The sequence below is a fragment of the Rhinolophus sinicus genome, chromosome 1 (genome assembly GCF_057876585.1).
Source record: "Rhinolophus sinicus isolate RSI-liver-muscle chromosome 1, RSI-T2T, whole genome shotgun sequence".
NCBI lineage: Eukaryota > Metazoa > Chordata > Mammalia > Chiroptera > Rhinolophidae > Rhinolophus > Rhinolophus sinicus.
Genome location: NC_142501.1, coordinates 158,202,306 through 158,220,962, shown reverse-complemented (window position 1 = coordinate 158,220,962; position 18,657 = coordinate 158,202,306).

Here is an 18,657-nt window from a genome sequence, read left to right as displayed (position 1 = left end):
AGTGGTATGAAAATTTTCAAAGATGACTAACACAGAGCCCTGTCTTCTGAAAAATAATTAAACTTGTCATGTTTTAAAGATAAATGACACTGTTTATAAGTGGGAAGCAAAAAAAAGACTAATTTTAAAAGTACTTGATGATTGTCTATTATTCTTATAATAAAATTTTAGAAAGTTAAAATACAGAAAAATTAAAACATCTTTATTAATGACTTTTCTCTCTTTAAGCTTAAAATACTTTTCAGAAGTAAAGGTTTTGTTTGTTTGGCTCAACATTCATTATTTATTTAAAATTAAATATATTCAAAAGGCAAAAGTAGTATGCTTTTCATGTTTCTCTAGTGGTTTAAAACAAATTGTCAAGAACTGCTATATTTCTAATCAGATATTTTATAATGATTTCCTAGAATAGTTAACGAAATCAACTATATTCATCTTCTAGAGACTTTATGTAAAATATATCAAATATACATTTTACATATTGAAAAATTTTTCAGGAAGCATTTCTTTGGATTACAAGGACATCAAATAATATAGCTTAGTTGTCTTTTTTTTTTTAATATCTGCAAATTTAATTTTCATTGAGATAGCCTCTTGAAGTAAAAGTTTGGAAACAAGTAATAGCAGTGCAGTAAGTGAGTATTGATCCTGGGAGAGGGTCATGCATGTTGTCAGAATGTTTTCTCTCTGCTCCCACGATCCCTGCACCAAGTGAAGGGCGAGATGGGACAGTGTCAAGGTGCATGTTGCCAAGGCCAGAAAGGACCACAGGCTCGGTCATCTTTAGAGCATTTCACCAGAATCTGTGTCATCATCAAAATATTTTGGCTTCTTTTTGCAGTTCTACCAAAGAAAATCATTTACTTATAGAAACTTTAGCTTAGAGTCTAGGTTAACAGAGGATTTTATCGAAACCAGCCAAATTTTCTTTTTCAGAATGAAACCACAAAAGTAAATATGGTTTGAGATGACTAATCTCCATAACAGGGAAGAAGGAAGTTAGGCAAGTAAAAACTCAGAGGGATTTTTGGTGAAGGAAATATTTGAATCCCCTTCTCTTTCACTTTAAGAGAAAAAATTCCATAAACATATTAAGCCTTTCAATGTTCAGTTATAAAGCTTTTAAAACAGAAAAGTAAAATATATATGTGAATATCACCTATCTAACCATTTCTGAGATTAAGAAATATAACATTTCATTAAGTTTGCTTCTAGTCTTTTTAATTTAAAAAATAATGTAGATACTGAAACCCCACTGATCAATCCTTTACCCCTTCACGGCCCAAATCCTAGAATGATGGTGTCATTCCCATGAATATGAAGATTTACTATACATGCATGTTTCTCTAAATAATAGATACAATAGCATTATTTGGTGCTTTAACATTTACATGAATAGTATTGTACTGAACATGTCATATGTTTAAAAAATTCAAACTATTTCTCAAAGTCTTACCCATGTTCATCCAATTAAATGGAGTTGTTTCATTTTAACTCTGTATCGTAGCATCGTTTATCAGTTTGACTACTAAGGGACAGTAGCTGTCTCCACATCTTACTATTGCCAACAGTATTTCATGAGCATCTTTATACATCACTACTTATGTATATGATTGAGAATTTCTCTAGGGCAGACACTTAGAGGGGATAATGCTTGCGGTAAGATGTGCGTATCTTCAACTTTAACTAGGTATTGCCAAACTGTTTTCTGAGGTGCTTATGTGCCTTTATATTTCCTCCAGCCCTGTTGGAGTTCTCGTTTCTTCACATCCTCACCAAAAATCAGTGTTACCAGATTTACTGATTGTTGACTGTCTGATGGATATAAAATACTATCTTTTTGTTTAGTTTAAATTTGATTTTCTTTGATAACTAATGAAACTAAGTATCTATTAAATTTCTGTGAATTATTTACTCATATTCTCATTCTTTTTTTTTCTATTGGATTGTTTGTCTGTGTCTCATTGATACGTAGCAGTTTGTGATATATTCCAGATACCAATTGTGAAGAATAAGACTTTTATTGTGTTTAAAATGAATCTGTTCAACCATTTAGATGTGCCAATTCAATTTTAATCTCACTGAGTCTTAGTAGAAAAGCTTTACAATTTATTTCACTTCTATTCTGAGTCTCAAGCATTACTCTTAAATATTATATGTACGTTCTCTTACCTATTTTATTTTATTTTTTTATTTTTATATTTTCCCTCCCCTCTCCTGCCTCCCCCAAGACCCCATAAAACTTCTCTATGCCTCAATAGTTTCATCTGTTAAATGTAGAAAACAATAATACAGACCTCATAGAGTTGTAATGAAGATAGGACACTTAGCATAATGCCTGGCACAGGGAAAGCATGCTGTGTTAGCTATAATTATCATTTTATAAAATTTTTTTATTAAGCTTATACCAATATTTGCTATTCGTGATAACTCTCATTGTTCTTGCCCTCCCCTGCTCTCTGACATCCGTGTATTTAAAAGTTATTCCACAGCCATTATCCTGAGCCAACATCCAGGTGATCAAACTGTGTCAAAAATGGAGAGAAGGAAATCATAATGAGTGCACAGTGCAGACATTACTTAACTAATGTAGAGATGCCAACATAGGGATGTAGAGATACACGTCTCATATACGTGCCACAAATTGCAAGGTTTCCCAGAAAACTCACAAGAAGTAGAACTACCCTCCCTAATAATTTGGTTGGCTTACTCAAGAGAGCATCCTCTCTATGATAGCTTTTAGCCAATCATCTTACGTTAGGGGGAAAAAAATGAAAGAAGAAAACACAAGACTCTTTATTTTGAAAACTATCTGAGGTTTTTGCTCTTGTAAACTTTGGCTTTGTCTTTGTTTATGGTGGCAAACTTTATAAGCAGTGATCTCCTGGCTGATAATAGCTCTCAAGATCAGATTATTAGACACTCAGACATTTACCAGCCACTTGTAAAACCATGGGTAGCTTGAAATGAACTGTGCTGATAGTATTTACACCTCAGAAACTGGCAAATGCTGCAAAGCAGGGCTTTTATTTTGGAGAGCTGTTACCAGCACAGCACTATTACAAGCTTTGTCTCCCTCACTGTGGCAGTCATGAAAATGTACCTCTCAGATCTCAAACTGCAAAGACCCTAACTCACTGTTGGCTGCTGATCTCCAAAACCTACCACTGCTGTTGCCCCAAGACAAGGCTTGCCGAGTTTTCTCCTAACTGACAATAAAGCATCACAGGGACACTCAGGTAGAGCCCTTCCTGGGAGGTGCAGATGTCCTGGCTGGTGACTTGGCTCTAGGATTCCCTGATGACCTTACTGAACTTTGCTGTGAAAATAAAGCAGTCATAGGTACTATTATTTGACACAGATACAGTCAAATGGGCCCTATCCCCCAGGCATTGGCAAATGCTGTGCAACTCTGAGTTCTCATAGACAACTTCCATTTCTCGTAAGGATTTAGTACTGTAGCCATTACCTTTATTTTATAGCCTAGATGTCAGCTGGAGCCTTCCTGACCTTGGAGATCTGCTTAAATTTCACCTAAACACTGTGCCAAAAGCTTTGTAAGTATCCAGAGTCTCCTGCTTGAATCTTGTGAGATTGTCAGAACTCCTCAATCTTCTGTGATCATCCCAGTGCAAATCCAAAACAATCACTAAATTACATCCCCAAACATCAACTAACTCCAAATTGTCTTTGTATTTAGAAACTTGTCATAATACTAGTTAGGGAGGAAAAGAGCCCATTGAAAATCATGTGGTCTTCTATATCTCATCGATTCATGTCCTCTATTCTTTCTCTTCCTTTCTCATTTCAAGTTTTTCCACTTTCTCACACGATACCTCTACTCAACATTTTGCACCCTTTGGAAAATTCACCTTTTCCCTTATTTGCCCATTATAGTATTTTTGTCAAAAATTACATTTTTTATGGGAAATTCTGATAAATAAAATAATTTATTTTCATTATATTTTCTTCCCTCCCTCTGTCCCTCTCTCCCACATTTTTCTCCATTCTCTGAGGATGTTGCATTTTTATCAACCAAAAGGATTAACATTTAATTTAACTGCAGCATAGTCACACTCAACAAATGATAACTAGTATCAATGGAAAAGTACTAGAATTAACTACAATGGATTTTCATTAGGAATTGGTGTGACTACTAAAAATGCTAATATAGTAAACAGGTCAAGATCGTATTTTACTGTTATTGTGGTGTTGATTGTGATGGTTGCTATTATCTATTGATACTCTGTCTCACTAGATCACTTTAAAAAGTGTTGACTCCTTTTATTAGGGCTTTCAGTGTTATCTTTAAAGAGAATTTTGAGTCTCATTTTGCTATTGTTAAGTACTAATGATTCTTTTCTTAAAAATAAAAACTAAAATGAAATATATTAAGTGCCCACCACTGTACCAAATGTGAAAACTATAAAATATATAACATAAATAAGGTATACATTTGCATCCTTTTGGGATTTGCCAAGCATTGTAGCATAAAAATACAGATTTGGAAAGGTCATTAAAAATCATCTAGTCACTTGTTCTTGTGAAAACAATCTGAAGAAACGGAACTACGAAACTTAAAAATAATTTGTCTCTTGCTTGAAAAAAGTGACATTTGTCAGCCTGATAAAATAATTTCTTCCTGTATAATTGCAAACATCCTCTCCAAGCCCATAGCCTGCATTTACTCCAGTAATAAAGGTGATTGTAGATAAAAAATATATCAGAACAAGAGCAGAACTTAGTCTGTAATAAGTTTATTATTAATATTTGTATCACCTTAGGTCTTGCAAACAAGTTATGCAACCGTAAGGAACACTTACACTTTTTTGAAGGGTGGGCATATTTTTTATTTTTATTTTTTTACTAGCTCTGGCCAAATGCAGACGTTGCATTTGTCAGTCTGAAATCAAGGCACATAGAATTAAGGATCACTTGGATGCTAAGAAAAAGTAGAACTAGGAAACTTAAAAGATTTCAGGAAGCTTTTTCTGAGCGTCTTTCAATTCTGGAGATAAATTCTAATGCTAAGGATGATACTACTTATGCTTTCAAGGTTCTATTGATATCTGATTTATTTTTAAATATAAAATGAGTTTGGGTCCTTTGGGGGAATAAAAAAAACTGGGTGTATTTACTGTACACATGACTATATTCTACACTCTGGGACAGCAAAAATCGTATGTGCCTGAGGAGAAAGAAGAAAGAAACTACTCATCGGTGCAAATTCAATAGAATTGGGAACCACCTGGAGGAACCTCTTATCTTGGTAAGCTTCAGGGCAAAAAAAGTAGGAGAAATATAGCATTTCTGCCACCCTGTGTGTGGTAGTTATATAAGTATAAGGACTGTCCTAGCAGATCATTTTCAAAGAACATATTCAACGTGCTAGAATTGCTAACATTTGCATCACTGTTCCATAAGTAAAGTGCTACTTTAGTAAGAAGTCATCTTATTCATCAATGACTACAAAGAGCTGGAGGAGGAATGGAAGACAACTATCATTCCATTTACACCAGAGAGACATAAAACTAGCAACATTTCTGATTCAAAGGGCAAGTGGAACTTCGTAAAAGAGCAGAATACGAATTGATAGAAATCCCTCTCCGCGGTATAATGGTTAAAAAAACAAAGCAATTGGAGATCCACCTGTGTATCAACACACTTGTGCAGGTGAACAAGGAGCACAGCCATCAGAACGGGTAAAATCAAAAGACAGAATTCCAAGTATTGGAAAGAATGTGGAGCAACTGGAACTTTCAAACTCTGCTGAGGGGAGTATGAATGGTACAATTAGGAAACTTGTATGGCAGCAACCACTAAAGCTGAAATACACGTTATGTATGACCCAGTAAGTCCTTAGGTAAACCTGGTAAAAATATGCACATACATTCCTGCAAAGACATGTAATAGGATGTTCATAGCAGTACTATTTGTAGAGGTGTTAAACTGGAAATTACTGAAAAGTCTATCAACAATAGAATATATACATTTATTATGATATAGTCTACAGCATTGCAGAATTGAGAATAAATTACTTATAATTATACACAAAAATATAAATGAACCTCCTCAGCGTATTGTTGATTTAAAAAGCCAGACACAAAAACCTACATACTATATGACCCCACTTATATGAAGAAGAAAAAGAGGCAGAAAGCCATGTGTCAGAATTATAATAAGCCTTGGGACACAGGATGTGATTAGAAAGAAACATGAAAGAGGATTCTAGGGTACCGGTAATGTTTTATTTCTTGATCTGAGAGCTGGTTCAGTTTGTTAAAACTCAGTGAGTTAAAAAACATGTCCAGTTTTCAGTATGTATGTTACACTGAAATGAAAATATTTAAAAATAATCAGAAAATATTTTGTGAAGGAGTGTAGAAGAATAGAATGTAGATGACAAGGGAAGTGGCTCATCATGGAATATGCCATTTCTTCACTCCATGGTACAAAGTCATCATGAGACCTTTAAAACTTCCCCAGATTCTGAAATGCTGACCAGTTTCTATTTTTGCTATATTTCTCCACAAGCTTAAGGAAGTCATAGCCACTAGGGGGATATACGGCTAACAGCAATAGTGAAATGATTTCTCAGTTCAGACTTTCTGTTAATAAGGTGTGTACATATCACTAGGTATTTTATGCAAAAACTATATTACTACAGAGTTAGTGGCAAAGACACTTTTAATAAAGTGTTTCCTTACTTTCAGTATAAATAACTGTTTACTCGTCTGAAAGGTAGTAATAGTCATGGAGGACTGAACAGTCAGAAGCAGATACAGTTTAAGGGGCAAGTACAGATAACAGTAAAGGAGAGGAGCCAAGGGTCACTACTGGAAATCCAACCTAGGCTATTGCACCTAAAGAACAAGTGGAAGAACGTAGTTAGGAGGGAAAAAATGGTTAGAAGCTAAGGTTGCCAAAACAAAGTGCAAGTGAAAAAGTATTACATGGTTCAAGAAAAAAACCATAAGCTTTGCTTTTGCTGAATGCTGGCCAAGTTTTACTGAGCTGTAGGTCAGTCAAAATAAAGTCTTGTGACGGGAATCTTTATCTCCATATTTTATTATCCATATATAGGCCTCATATTTAATGCAATCTTTCTCCACCTCCATATGTCTCTCTCCCTATCTCCTGTTTCGGTTTCCTACATCATCACAATACAATTCATACTAGGATCTTGTCAACACTGGACAAAGGGGAAGAGTAGGAAGTTAAGACTGGGTAGAGAACAGATGGTGGCTGAGAATGCACTTGAGCTCAAACAGAGATGAGGACAATTTAATCAACTGCAGCAACAAATCCCACTTATGGCACCTTTGTGGTTTATGATATTATGTCCAAATATTGGTGAAACCTCAGACAGTCTGTAGTATCAGAAGGTCCATTGGAGTGGGCAGAGAATTCCCAGTGATGGCTCATTTTGTACTGAGAGTGAAGGTATGTCCAAATGTCGTAGCATTTCTGTTAGGGCAATGGGGACAAGGAGGGTAAAGAATTGTCTTTAGACTTCAAGAGTGGAATTGCCTGGAACTAAACTGGTCTAGTTAGTCCAATTAATGCTTGAGGTTAAAGATAGAACCCTAAGCCTTGGAGAGGACTGAGGTAAATGATAGAGGAACTACAGAGAAAATGCAGAGAGATGTATGAGTAAATGAGTCCTGGCTTTTGGTCTAGGCCAGTACAGACACAGATAGAAGGAGACATTACACAAGGACTGATTAAGAGAAATTATTAGGAAAACATGATTAGATAGAAGACCATGGGAGCTAATGGGCTTCTGACTGACTTGCTGAAACCTGCTCCTGGGGAAGTCTGGTTTAGTGCTTATATTTTTATTCATCCTGCCAGTATTAGCTTAAGAACTTGGGAAAATTGAAGCTCAGGTTTAGCCCATCTGTTGAACCAGCTACAGGTAGCTGGGGAAAAGAGTGAAAGGGGGCAGTCATTCATGCTTTACTCTCTTGATTTCTTTCAGTCCCTGTACCTCTTTTGTTATATTTCTTTTTAATTGGGCATAATGAAGAACAGAGGAATAATTTGACTTTTAAATCATATTTATTGAATAATATTTTCTTTGTATTTTTAAACTCTCTCCACTATTCCAGACACAAAAAAACTAAAACATATTGTGTTTCATATATGTGGTCCAACATTGATTACCCAAACCTAATCTAAGGCAAGTAGTCATGAATGGAACCATGGAATTAATTAAAGAAGAAATACTTGTAGTGCCCAATTTTACTATCAGATTTTTTAAAAAGTTCCTTTGAGGGCTTAGTTTTATGAGTCGCATTGGTGATCCAAACTAGTAGCCAAAAAAGTTTGACTTGGTAAGTTTTGTGTTTTAAGATAATTTGAATTATTATAACTGCAGGCAGACCATGTGTTCTCCAGTTCACCACAATCCCTCCTACCTCCTGCTGATGGTCCTTAGCTGTTACACACATTAATCTAACCTGTTTGGTCACTGAATATGATTACCATTACTACGGTAGATCTTTGATGTATTTTGAGAAATACACCTAGAGATGCGGCAAAGTCTCAAAGTGCAGTGTACTCTACTACAAGGAAAGGAAGACAAAGCTGTACAGATGTGGTTAATGATTAGCTTAGCTCCGTCACTGCCTAAGGGACATGCTCCCCACACACCAGCTACATAGCCCATGCACCAGGTTCATTGCTACTGACAGAAAAGTACAAATTACTACATACTGTACGTTTGTTTGTTTATTTACCTTGCTTCCTATCTTTCTACTTATTTTTTTCAAATAGACTTATTTTTAAACAGCAGTTTTAGATTTACAGAAAAATTGAGACAATATTACAGAGTGCCCATATATCTCACACCCAGTTTCTATTATTAACATTTTACTTTAATTACTAGGGTACATTTATTACCAATTTTAATCCACCAATATTGAAACATTGTTGTTATAGACTGAATGTTCTATAACATTCATATATTGAAATTCTCACTCCTCATGTAATATTAAAAGATGGGGCTTTGGGAAGAAATTAGGTTATGAGAGTGGAGCCTTTTTGAATAAGATTAGTGCCCTCATGAGAAGAAACATGAGAGCCTGCTCAAGCTCTCTGCTTTCTGCCACAGGAAATTACAGCCAGAAGTTGGTGGACTACAACCTAGAACTTTACCGTGCTAACACAGATTCCCAGCCTCTGGAACTGTCAGAAATAAATGTCTGTTTTTTATAAGCCACCCAGTCTATGGATCTTTTTTATAGCAGCCGGAACTAAGTCAATTAATAATAATCAAAATCCATACTTAGATTTTCATAGATTTTACCTAATGTCTTCTTTTTCTGTTCTAGGATCAACCCAGAATACATTACATTAGCTGTCATGTCTCCTTAGGGTTCTTTTAGATGTAATATTTTCTCAAAATTTTCTTGTTTAAAATGACCTTGACAGTTTTGAGAAGCACTGGTCAGGTATTTTGTAGAATGTCTCTTTATTGGAACTTGTCTAATGTTTTTGTCATAATTAGACTAAGATCATGGGTTTTCAGGAGGGGTACCACAGAGTGCCATTGTCATTACATCATTGCATTCTATCTATATGATTTATCACTGTTGATGTTAACCTGACAGATGTAGTGTTTTTCAGGTTTCTTTACTGTAAAGTTACTCTTCTTCTTCCTCCTTCCACATCATATTTTTTTGTAAATAGGATGCTATGGGCAGTCCACACTTCACAAGCATATGGTTGTGTACCACCTCCTTGAGGAAGGAGTAGGTATGTAAATTATTTTGAATTCTTCTGAATGGGAGATTCGTCTATTCTATTCCATTTACTTTTTTACTCCACCATTTATTTATATCAGTATGGACTCATGAATATTTGCTTTATGGGGTTAGAATATACTACTTCATTTATTTCGTTCTCAAATTGTTTCAGTTTTGGCCATTGTTCCAGCTTTCGGTTGACTCCTGTTCCTCTTTGAAATGCCCTCATCAATGTTTTTCAAATAGAGGCACTACCTTTCTGACTCTGGAAGATGCTCAAGACCCATCTTGTATATTTCCAGCCCTTGTCTTATGATCAGACATTTCTCCAAGGAACACTGATTTACTTTATTAGAAAATGGTTCTAGAAAACAAGACCTGGGTTCCAGGCATGCTTGTTGACACTACAGTATCATTACTTCTAGGTCCTCTCATCTGACAAAGGAAAGAATTATATATGTGTTTCCTAACTTATTTATATATACATCTATAAGTGTTTCTATATGAATTCATCTGTATCTATATTAAACTAAACATGACATCATACTGATGTCTGCAACTCTAATACATTACTACATGAATCATTTTAACTTCTTCCCTTGCTTATCTGAAAAGTGCTATAACAGTGAGGAACGTAGCTCCCACCATCAGCCTTCTATTACTTAATTGTTTAATTGAATTGTTCAGTTACATGTGTAGCAGTATTAGAATTTTCAACCCCTGCCCCCTCATGTCATAGGTTTTCCAAGAGTCAAATTTCAAAACTTAAATCTATAAAAGCTAATGTACTATAGTATGTGTAATGAAAGTATAAAAATGCCATTTATTATATTCCCAATAAATACCACACAGAGCACACCAGATTTTAAAAATCAGAGTTCTTGTATCTTTGTCCACTATAAAATCTGGTCAAATTTTTAAATAATTGGAGAAGGTACAGATTAAAAAAATACAGCTTATACAAAATCTATGTAACACTACATGTGGAGGGTATAATTTAAATTCCAATAAGCAGATATTACTAACTCCTATCTCCATTTTGAAATAAAGAAAATGAAACAGAATTTTAGTAAGCTGAAAAGTGAAAAGATTCCTTCAGGAAAACAGTTAGTGCTAGAAAATGGACTTGTAAGTAGAAGTCAGACTCTTTTTCATGTTAGCAGAGGCCTCATTCAAGCTTTAGTGTAAGACCTTGTAAATATACATATATTTTTTTAGGAGCTAAGATATCTACTTATCTATCATCTATATATATACATATCTGTAAATGAAATTTATAATAAAAAATTTTGCTTAAGAAAATATACACATGAGATGGTTATTAAACACATCTGGCATGTACTAGAGAAGAATAAAATAACTGTGGAAAGTTGGTGGAGAAATAACACATACATCATGAGGAGACTGTGGGAGACCTGCAGAAACTAGTTGTTCCTTTAATCAAACATGTCTCTATATGGGATTCCTGTAAGGGGAAAGTTGAATACTTTGGGAAACATAAAGAAAAAGTAAGTCTAGGCAGAGGTACTACATATCGAATACTTTCCCATAAACAATTCATTTAGGGGAACATTAAAAATATAAATGTGAAGGCATTTAGAGTAATATGGGATGAATGGCAGAAGATTCATTTAGGACGCACACAGTGGGAAGAATCACGTATAATGTTATTAATATATGAGCCACATCATGCCCGAAGAAATAGAATTGCTAGATAAAGTCTAGCTTCAGCCCCAGAACCATGATCGTTTGCAAATCTATTAGAACCCTCTTCTAGATAACGTCTAAAGAAAACTTTGAGTTGAAATATCTGAATGTTTCTCATATTAATTTTTCAACATGCTCTGCTTTTGAAGTCTATCTGTATATATATATAGAGAGAGACAGATAGATAGATAAATAATATTTGTCTGACTCGATTTTTATCTATGGGAATGCAAAGAGCATGGGAAGCCCTCTTTCTCCACTCATTAAGAGATGGGTTCATTGATGCTTAAGTAAACTTTTGGAGAATTCTTGATTGCCCCATCTGTAAATCTTGCGGGAAGGAATCAGTCTGGTATTTACTTTGTTACGTTGAAAAATTCCCCATTTGTTGTTTGTGTTCTCTGCAAACTCAGCTGATATCTATGAAACTTGAAGCAATCGCAGTCTGGTTTTCTTTTAAGTGAGTAATGGAGAAATCGTTGCTTTCTTCAGCATTCTTTTGTTATTGCAGGATTAATACAGTCTTAAGCAATTCTTTCTTACTGTATTACTACCACAAGCAAAAAGCAAAATAGTTTTTCATCCTTTCTTCTGACATTTTCAAACATAGCCTGAATGGCAAAATAGATATATTACAGTAAAAAAAAGCACCAATTACTTATTACCGAAAACTTGAGAATAAAAAAATTTTCTTAGGTAGCTTTAACCTATGAATCTATTTCTTGATGCATTTCTAGCAAACAAAACTAAAGCAATTATGAAAATTACCTGATTTTATATGTTGTATTGATAGAGAAACTGACCTAAAATGGTTCCCTGCCACGTGGAACTGACCTAAGATGGTGGCCCGACCAGACAGAGAAGTCCCCAGCCTAAGCCCCAGACCACTTCTGCATAGTCCCCTCCAAGCCACACCCTGAGCCAATCACCAGATGACACCTACCCCTTCCCCAACTCCAGGAAGTCCCCAACTCATAAAACCTGATCAAAACCTTGCTAGGGGCTCAGTCTTTGGGAAGGATCCCGCCGAGCCTGCCGGCGTAATAAAGCTGACTCTCCTAACTCTCTGAGTGCCGCTTGGGTTTTTTCTGGTCCTGGTATCCGTAACATTCTTGGTTCCCTGACCTGGAAACCCAACTGCGCGTGCCCCCTTGAGCCACCGGTTTGGGTGAGAGCGGACTGTGGGGTGGCGGGAGAGCTGAGACGGGGCTAGGTGTGCCCTGCTGATTTTGGCAGGCCCAGGACCAGTGACCTCCCACCGGCTCTGGCCTGTGACTCCCTGCTGGACCCCAGTAGAGAGAAAGGACGGACAGCCAACCAGGACATCAGACACAGTAAGACCCCAGGGCCCGGACCCAGTTAGGCCTGCCAAAGGGCAGAAGGGGAGCCTGATCACCTCCTGCTGAGTCCCACTTCAGACTCTAGTTAGGGCCATTGTAGAGGAAGACGTCTTTCCTCCCTGAATGAATGTGTGTGTGCTTGGTCCCCAATGGGATTCTGTGTGGATCCACTGCCTGTTGGCAACGGAGCCCGAGTGAGCCCCAACCTGCGTTCTGTGGTAAGATTGTAAGGCATAATGGTGATTCGCACTCTCGGAGTGCAACTGAGCCCTGGGCTTATACGGGCACACCTTAGCCAAGACGTACCCAAGGTTCCCACTAAGGACACGGCCAAGCGGGTGCCTGATTGAGACCCTTCCCTTGTCTACGTGACACCGAACATCATGGGAGGGAGTCACGGGAAGCCCACGGTTCTAGATTGCATGCTAAAGAATTTCTGGGAGGGTTTCGGAGGTGACTATGGGGTCAAAATGACCCCCGGATGTCTCCGCACTTCATGTGAACTGGAGTAAACAAGTTTTGATGTGGGATGGCCGTCAGAAGGCACTCTCGACCTCCCCACAATTCGCCAAGTCTACATAGTTGTCACGGGGACCCCAGGACATCCAGACCAGTTCCCTTACATTGACTCGTGGTTGGAAATAGCCCAAATCCTTCCTTCTTGGGTATGGTTCTGCTCCAATAGTAAGGGACAGTCCACGGGGCCATGCCCAGAAAGACATGACTAAGACCATTTACCAGGGAGACCCCGATGAAGAACCACCACCACCTCCCTACGCTCCACGACCAACGGGTGGCAGGGCTCTGCCGTTTCCAGACACTCTGCCTCCGTCCGACTCCCCCCCACCCCCACCCCGCCACCAACACCCAACCTCTGAAGCCCTCCCCAGGGAGCCCCTGATCCTACACACGAACCTTCGCTGGGGCCTGCTAGTCGACTTCGGTCCAAAGACCCACCTCCGCTTCAGCTGCCCCTCTGGAAGACCAGAGGGCCAGACCAAGTTGGAGATGACGGGACCTTCCAGCCAGGCTGCCCTGTCATCTACTACCCACCCTTCTTCACCACTGACATGTTGAATTGGAAACATCATACCCCAGCTTACTTGGAAAAACCACAAGCCATGATAGATCTAATGTAATCTATCTTCCACACTCATCACCCAACCTGGGAGGACTGTCAGCAGCTCCTCCGAACGCTCTTCAACACCAAAGAATGCCGGCGGATCATACAGGGGGCAAGGCAGTGGCTAGAAGAAGCGGCCCCCAGAGGAGTCCTGGATGCTGCCACCTGGGCAACCGAGGCTGCTCAGGATGCACGGCCTGATTGGGACTTTAACACTGAAGCGGGGAGAGGCACAATCTGCCATTACCAGGATGCTCTCCTACAAGGGTTGCGGGCAGGAGCCCAAAAACCAACCAATATGTCCAAAACAGACGATGTAACCCAAAATGGGGAAGAAACTCCTGGCGACTTCTATGAACGTCTCTGTGAGGTGTTCCGAGTCTAAACTCCATTTGATCCAGAAGCCCCTGAGAATCAGAGGATGATAAACGTGGACTTCGTCGCTCAGGCAGCTCCTGATATATGCCAAAAACTCCAAAAACTCGAAGGGTTCACAGGAATGAACATCACCCAGCTCTTGGAGGTGGCTAACAAGGTGTATCGGAACCCTGAGGTTGTAGCTAAACGAGAGGCCGATAAGAGGATGAGAGAAAAAGTAACCCTCCTTGTGGCTGCTCTCCAACAAGGAGGGGATAGGTCCAAAAGAAAAGGGCCTCCCTGTCGGCAGACAGGCCCCCATCCTTGCGTCCCACTAAAAGAAGACCAATGCGCATATTATAAAGAACTGGGCCATTGGAAAAATGAGTGCCCCAACCATCGGAAGGGAAAGCTCTGGCCTCCCCATGATCCCAACCCAACCAGCCCGGAGCCCAACTTCATAGATTAGCGGGAATCGAGTCAGACTGAGGAGGACCAGGCTCATTCTAACTCGGCCCACATGAGCCCACGGTTGACTTAGATGTAGGGGGCCAAACAGTGACTTTTATGGTAGATACTGGAGCAGAACACTCGGTGGTCACCACGCCGGTGGCACTGCTCAGGGACCGCAGAGTCACCATAATGGGAGCCACCGGGGATCAAGCTAAGAGCCGACTATTCTGCCAAGCTCGGACTTGTAAATTAGGAGGACACACCATGTCGCATGAGTTCCTCTACTTACCAGACTGCCCAATCCTGCTCCTGGGACACAACCTCCTTACCAAGTTAGGGGCGCAGATCTCCTTAGAACCATCAGTCAAGCCACCATGTCACTGCAACCCCCGTCAGAAGGACTTATTCTGTCTATCACCACCCCGAGGGAAGAAGAATGGAGGCTTTATGGGACCGGCAGTGTAGAACAGAATCCAGAAGCATACAGGGCCAATTTCCCAGAGATTTGGGCTGAAGATAACCCGCCTGGGCTAGCAAAATATAAGGCCCCAGTTTTGGTGGAACTGAGACCCGGAGTCTAACCCCAACAGTTACACCAATACCCCATCTCCAGGGAAGCTTGGGCAGGAATTCAAGAACACCTTGCCTGTCTCAGAGCAGCAGGGATACTCGTAGAGTGCCAGTCACCATGGAATGCGCCCCTTCTGCTGGTAAGGAAGTCCAATGGAGAATACCGGCCAGTGCAAGATTTAAGAGCGGTAAACCAAGCCACAGTCTCCCTATATCCAGTAGTCTCAAATCCGTATACCCTCCTCAGTCAGCTGCCCGAAGAGGCCGGATGGTTCACCTGCCTGGACCTGAAACATGCATTCTTCTGCATTCAGTTGGCGCCCCAGAGCCAATCACTGGACTCAACCTGATACCGGCCAGCAGCTCCAGCTGACATGGACTCGGCTCCCACAGGGCTTCAAAAACTCCCAAACCCTCTTTGGGGAAGCGCTAGCCTCAGATTTAGCCACCTTCCCTCTAGAAGAATCCCGCTGCACTCTATTGCAATATGTGGATGATCTGCTCCTAGCCTGTGCCACCGAGACCTAGTGCCAAACTGCGACACAGGCACTCCTGTCCTACTTAGCCGAGGCAGGGTATAGAGTCTCCTGGAAGAAAGCCCAGCTCTGCAGAAAACAAGTACAATACTTGGGCTTTGCCATCTTCAAAGGACAGCAGGCCCTCAGCACCAAGCGGAAGAAAGTCATCACCTCCCTCCCTCGGCCCACAACCAGAGAGCGCTCCGTGAGTTCCTCGGAGCCGCCGGCTTCTGCTGGATCTGGATCCCTGGCTTTTCGGCAATAGCCAGCCCTTATATGAGGCTCTAACTGGTCAAGAAAAGGTCCCCATGCTATGGACAGAAGATCAAGAACATGCCTTCCAGCAGCTCAAGAGCTCACGTGGACAGGACCCAGCCCTCGGGCTACCTGATGCTGAGAGGCCATTCCACTTATTCGTCCATGAAAAAGACAAAATAGACTTAGGACTGCTGGCCCAAACAGTTGGACCATGGCTCCATCCCACTGCCTACCTCTCAAAGAAACTAGACCCGGTAGCAGCAGGTTGGCCACCATGGCTGTGGGCCCTAGCAGCCACTGTGATTCTCATCAAAGAGGCAGAAAGCTCACCTTAGTCCAGAGATTCATAGTTAAAGTACCCCACTCGGTCACCACCTTAATGAACAGTCAAGGACCCCAATGGCTGTCGAATGCACAGCTGACTCAGTATCAAGGGCTACTCCTAGAAAACCCTAAGAGCTCGTTAGAAACTGTGCATACCCTGAACCCAGCCATTTTCCTGCCAACCAAGGAAGGGTATCCAGAACGTGACTGCATAGAAGTTATCAACGAGGTCTATGCCACCAGACCCGACCTCCGGGACAGCCCACATCCTAACCCGGACCTTACTCTGTACACTGATGGCAGCAGCTTCCTGAGGGATGGAAAATGTTACGCAGGGTATGGGGTAACTACCACAGATGAGGTACTTGAGGCAGGGGCACTTCCATCGGGATGGTTGGCCCAACGGGCAGAACTATGGGCACTAATAAGAGCCCTTACTCTATCTGAGGGTTGAAAAGTCAACATCTACACTGACTCTCGGGTACCTTTGCAACCTCCATATCCATGGGGCTATATACAAAGAAAGAGGCCTTCTGACTGCGGAGGGAAATACTATTAAAAATAAACAAGAAATCCTTAAGCTCCCACAATTCATTTGGCTTCCCCAGCAGGTTGCAATTATCCATTGTCAGGGCCACCAGAGAGGCAATGAGCTCTCAGCAGTTGGGAACAGGCTCGCCGACACCATGGCCAAATCAGCAGCAATGGGAAGCCCTAGTAACTACTCTTGGTTACTAACACTACCACCATGTCCCTCCCGTTGTACACAGAAGAACTCAGACGGGCAAAGTCAGAAGGGGCCACCAGATTGCCACAAGCGTGGTGGTAACTGCCCAATAGAAGACTCTTCATCCCAGCCCTGCTAGGTCCTCAAGTAACCGCTAAATATCACAAGTTAACCCACTTAGGAAAAACTGCTCTTGAAGGCCTCCTAGCCAAAAACTTCTACATTAGCCGGCTGTCAGCTCTTTGCAAGTCAATCAGAGAATGCTGCCTCACTTGTGCAAAGAACAATCCAAAGTCCAGCCCTAACCCCATCCCTGGGATTCAGAGAAGCAGTACTGCACCTTTTGAGGACCTTGAAGTTGACTTCACTGACATGACAAACTGCCACAGTACCGGTCTGTACCTACTCCGGGTGGGTCGAAGCCTTCCCCACTCGGACTGAGAAGAGCCGCGAAGTAGCCAAGATCCTCCTTAGGGAGATTATTCCCTGCTACGGGATTCCACTTTCTATCCACAGTGACAATGGGCCGGCTTTCATAGCAGAACTCCTCTAGACGGTAACCAGAGCCATGGGCATCAACTGAAGACTCCATATAGCATACCGACCACAAAGCTCAGGGAAAGTTGAATGCATGAACTGTACCCTCAAGGAGACATTAGCTAAACTCCACCAGGAGACCTCCCTAGGGTGGGTGGACCTCCTACGACTAGCTGTCCTTCGGGAGCGCTGCACCCCTGGCAAATCTGGATTCTCTTCCTTCCAAATTATATTCGGGAAGCCCCCTTTCCTGCTAACCAGCTTCCTTGGCAACAACATTCGCCAGCTGGGGTTCTCCAGTCTCCAAAACCAGATGGCCGCGCTAGGCAAGGTCCTCACAGATGTACACGCTTACATTCTGGAAAGTGTCCCCATTTCTCTCGGGGCCCCTGTACACCCCTTTACCCTGGGAGACCAAGTCTGGGTCAAAGATTGGAAGTGCGAACCCCTCCGACCCGGGGGGACAGGCCCTCACACTGTTATATTTGTTACTCCCACCGCTCTTAAAGTTTCAGGCATTGCTCCATGGATCCATCACATTCGGGTTAAAAGAGCCCAGCCAGAGGACGACACCTGGATTGTCCAGCCTGACCCGGCCCGTCCACTCCGTCTGACCCTCAAGAAACAGCCCGGATGTGCCTCGCTGTCGTCTGCCCAGCCTCCATCTTCACTGCTTATTGGACTCCTATTGTTTCTAGCCTTTGTTGGTCCTCTTGGCTCCTACCCCTGGCCAGCCCACTCCTCACAATCCTCCTCCTTGCTACCATCAGGCCACGCATAGTTAACGCTGTCATACATTTCATAGAGACCTCCGTCACCCATCGGGCTACAGCCCGGATCCTTGCCCTGCGGGGTTATCATCCTTTTAGCCCATATGATCATCTCTAAGTTGTTACCACTTACGATCATGAACGGGGGTCATGATGGAGAAACTGACCTAAAATGGTTCTCTGCCACGTGGAACTGACCTAAGATGGTGGCCCAAGTGGAGAGA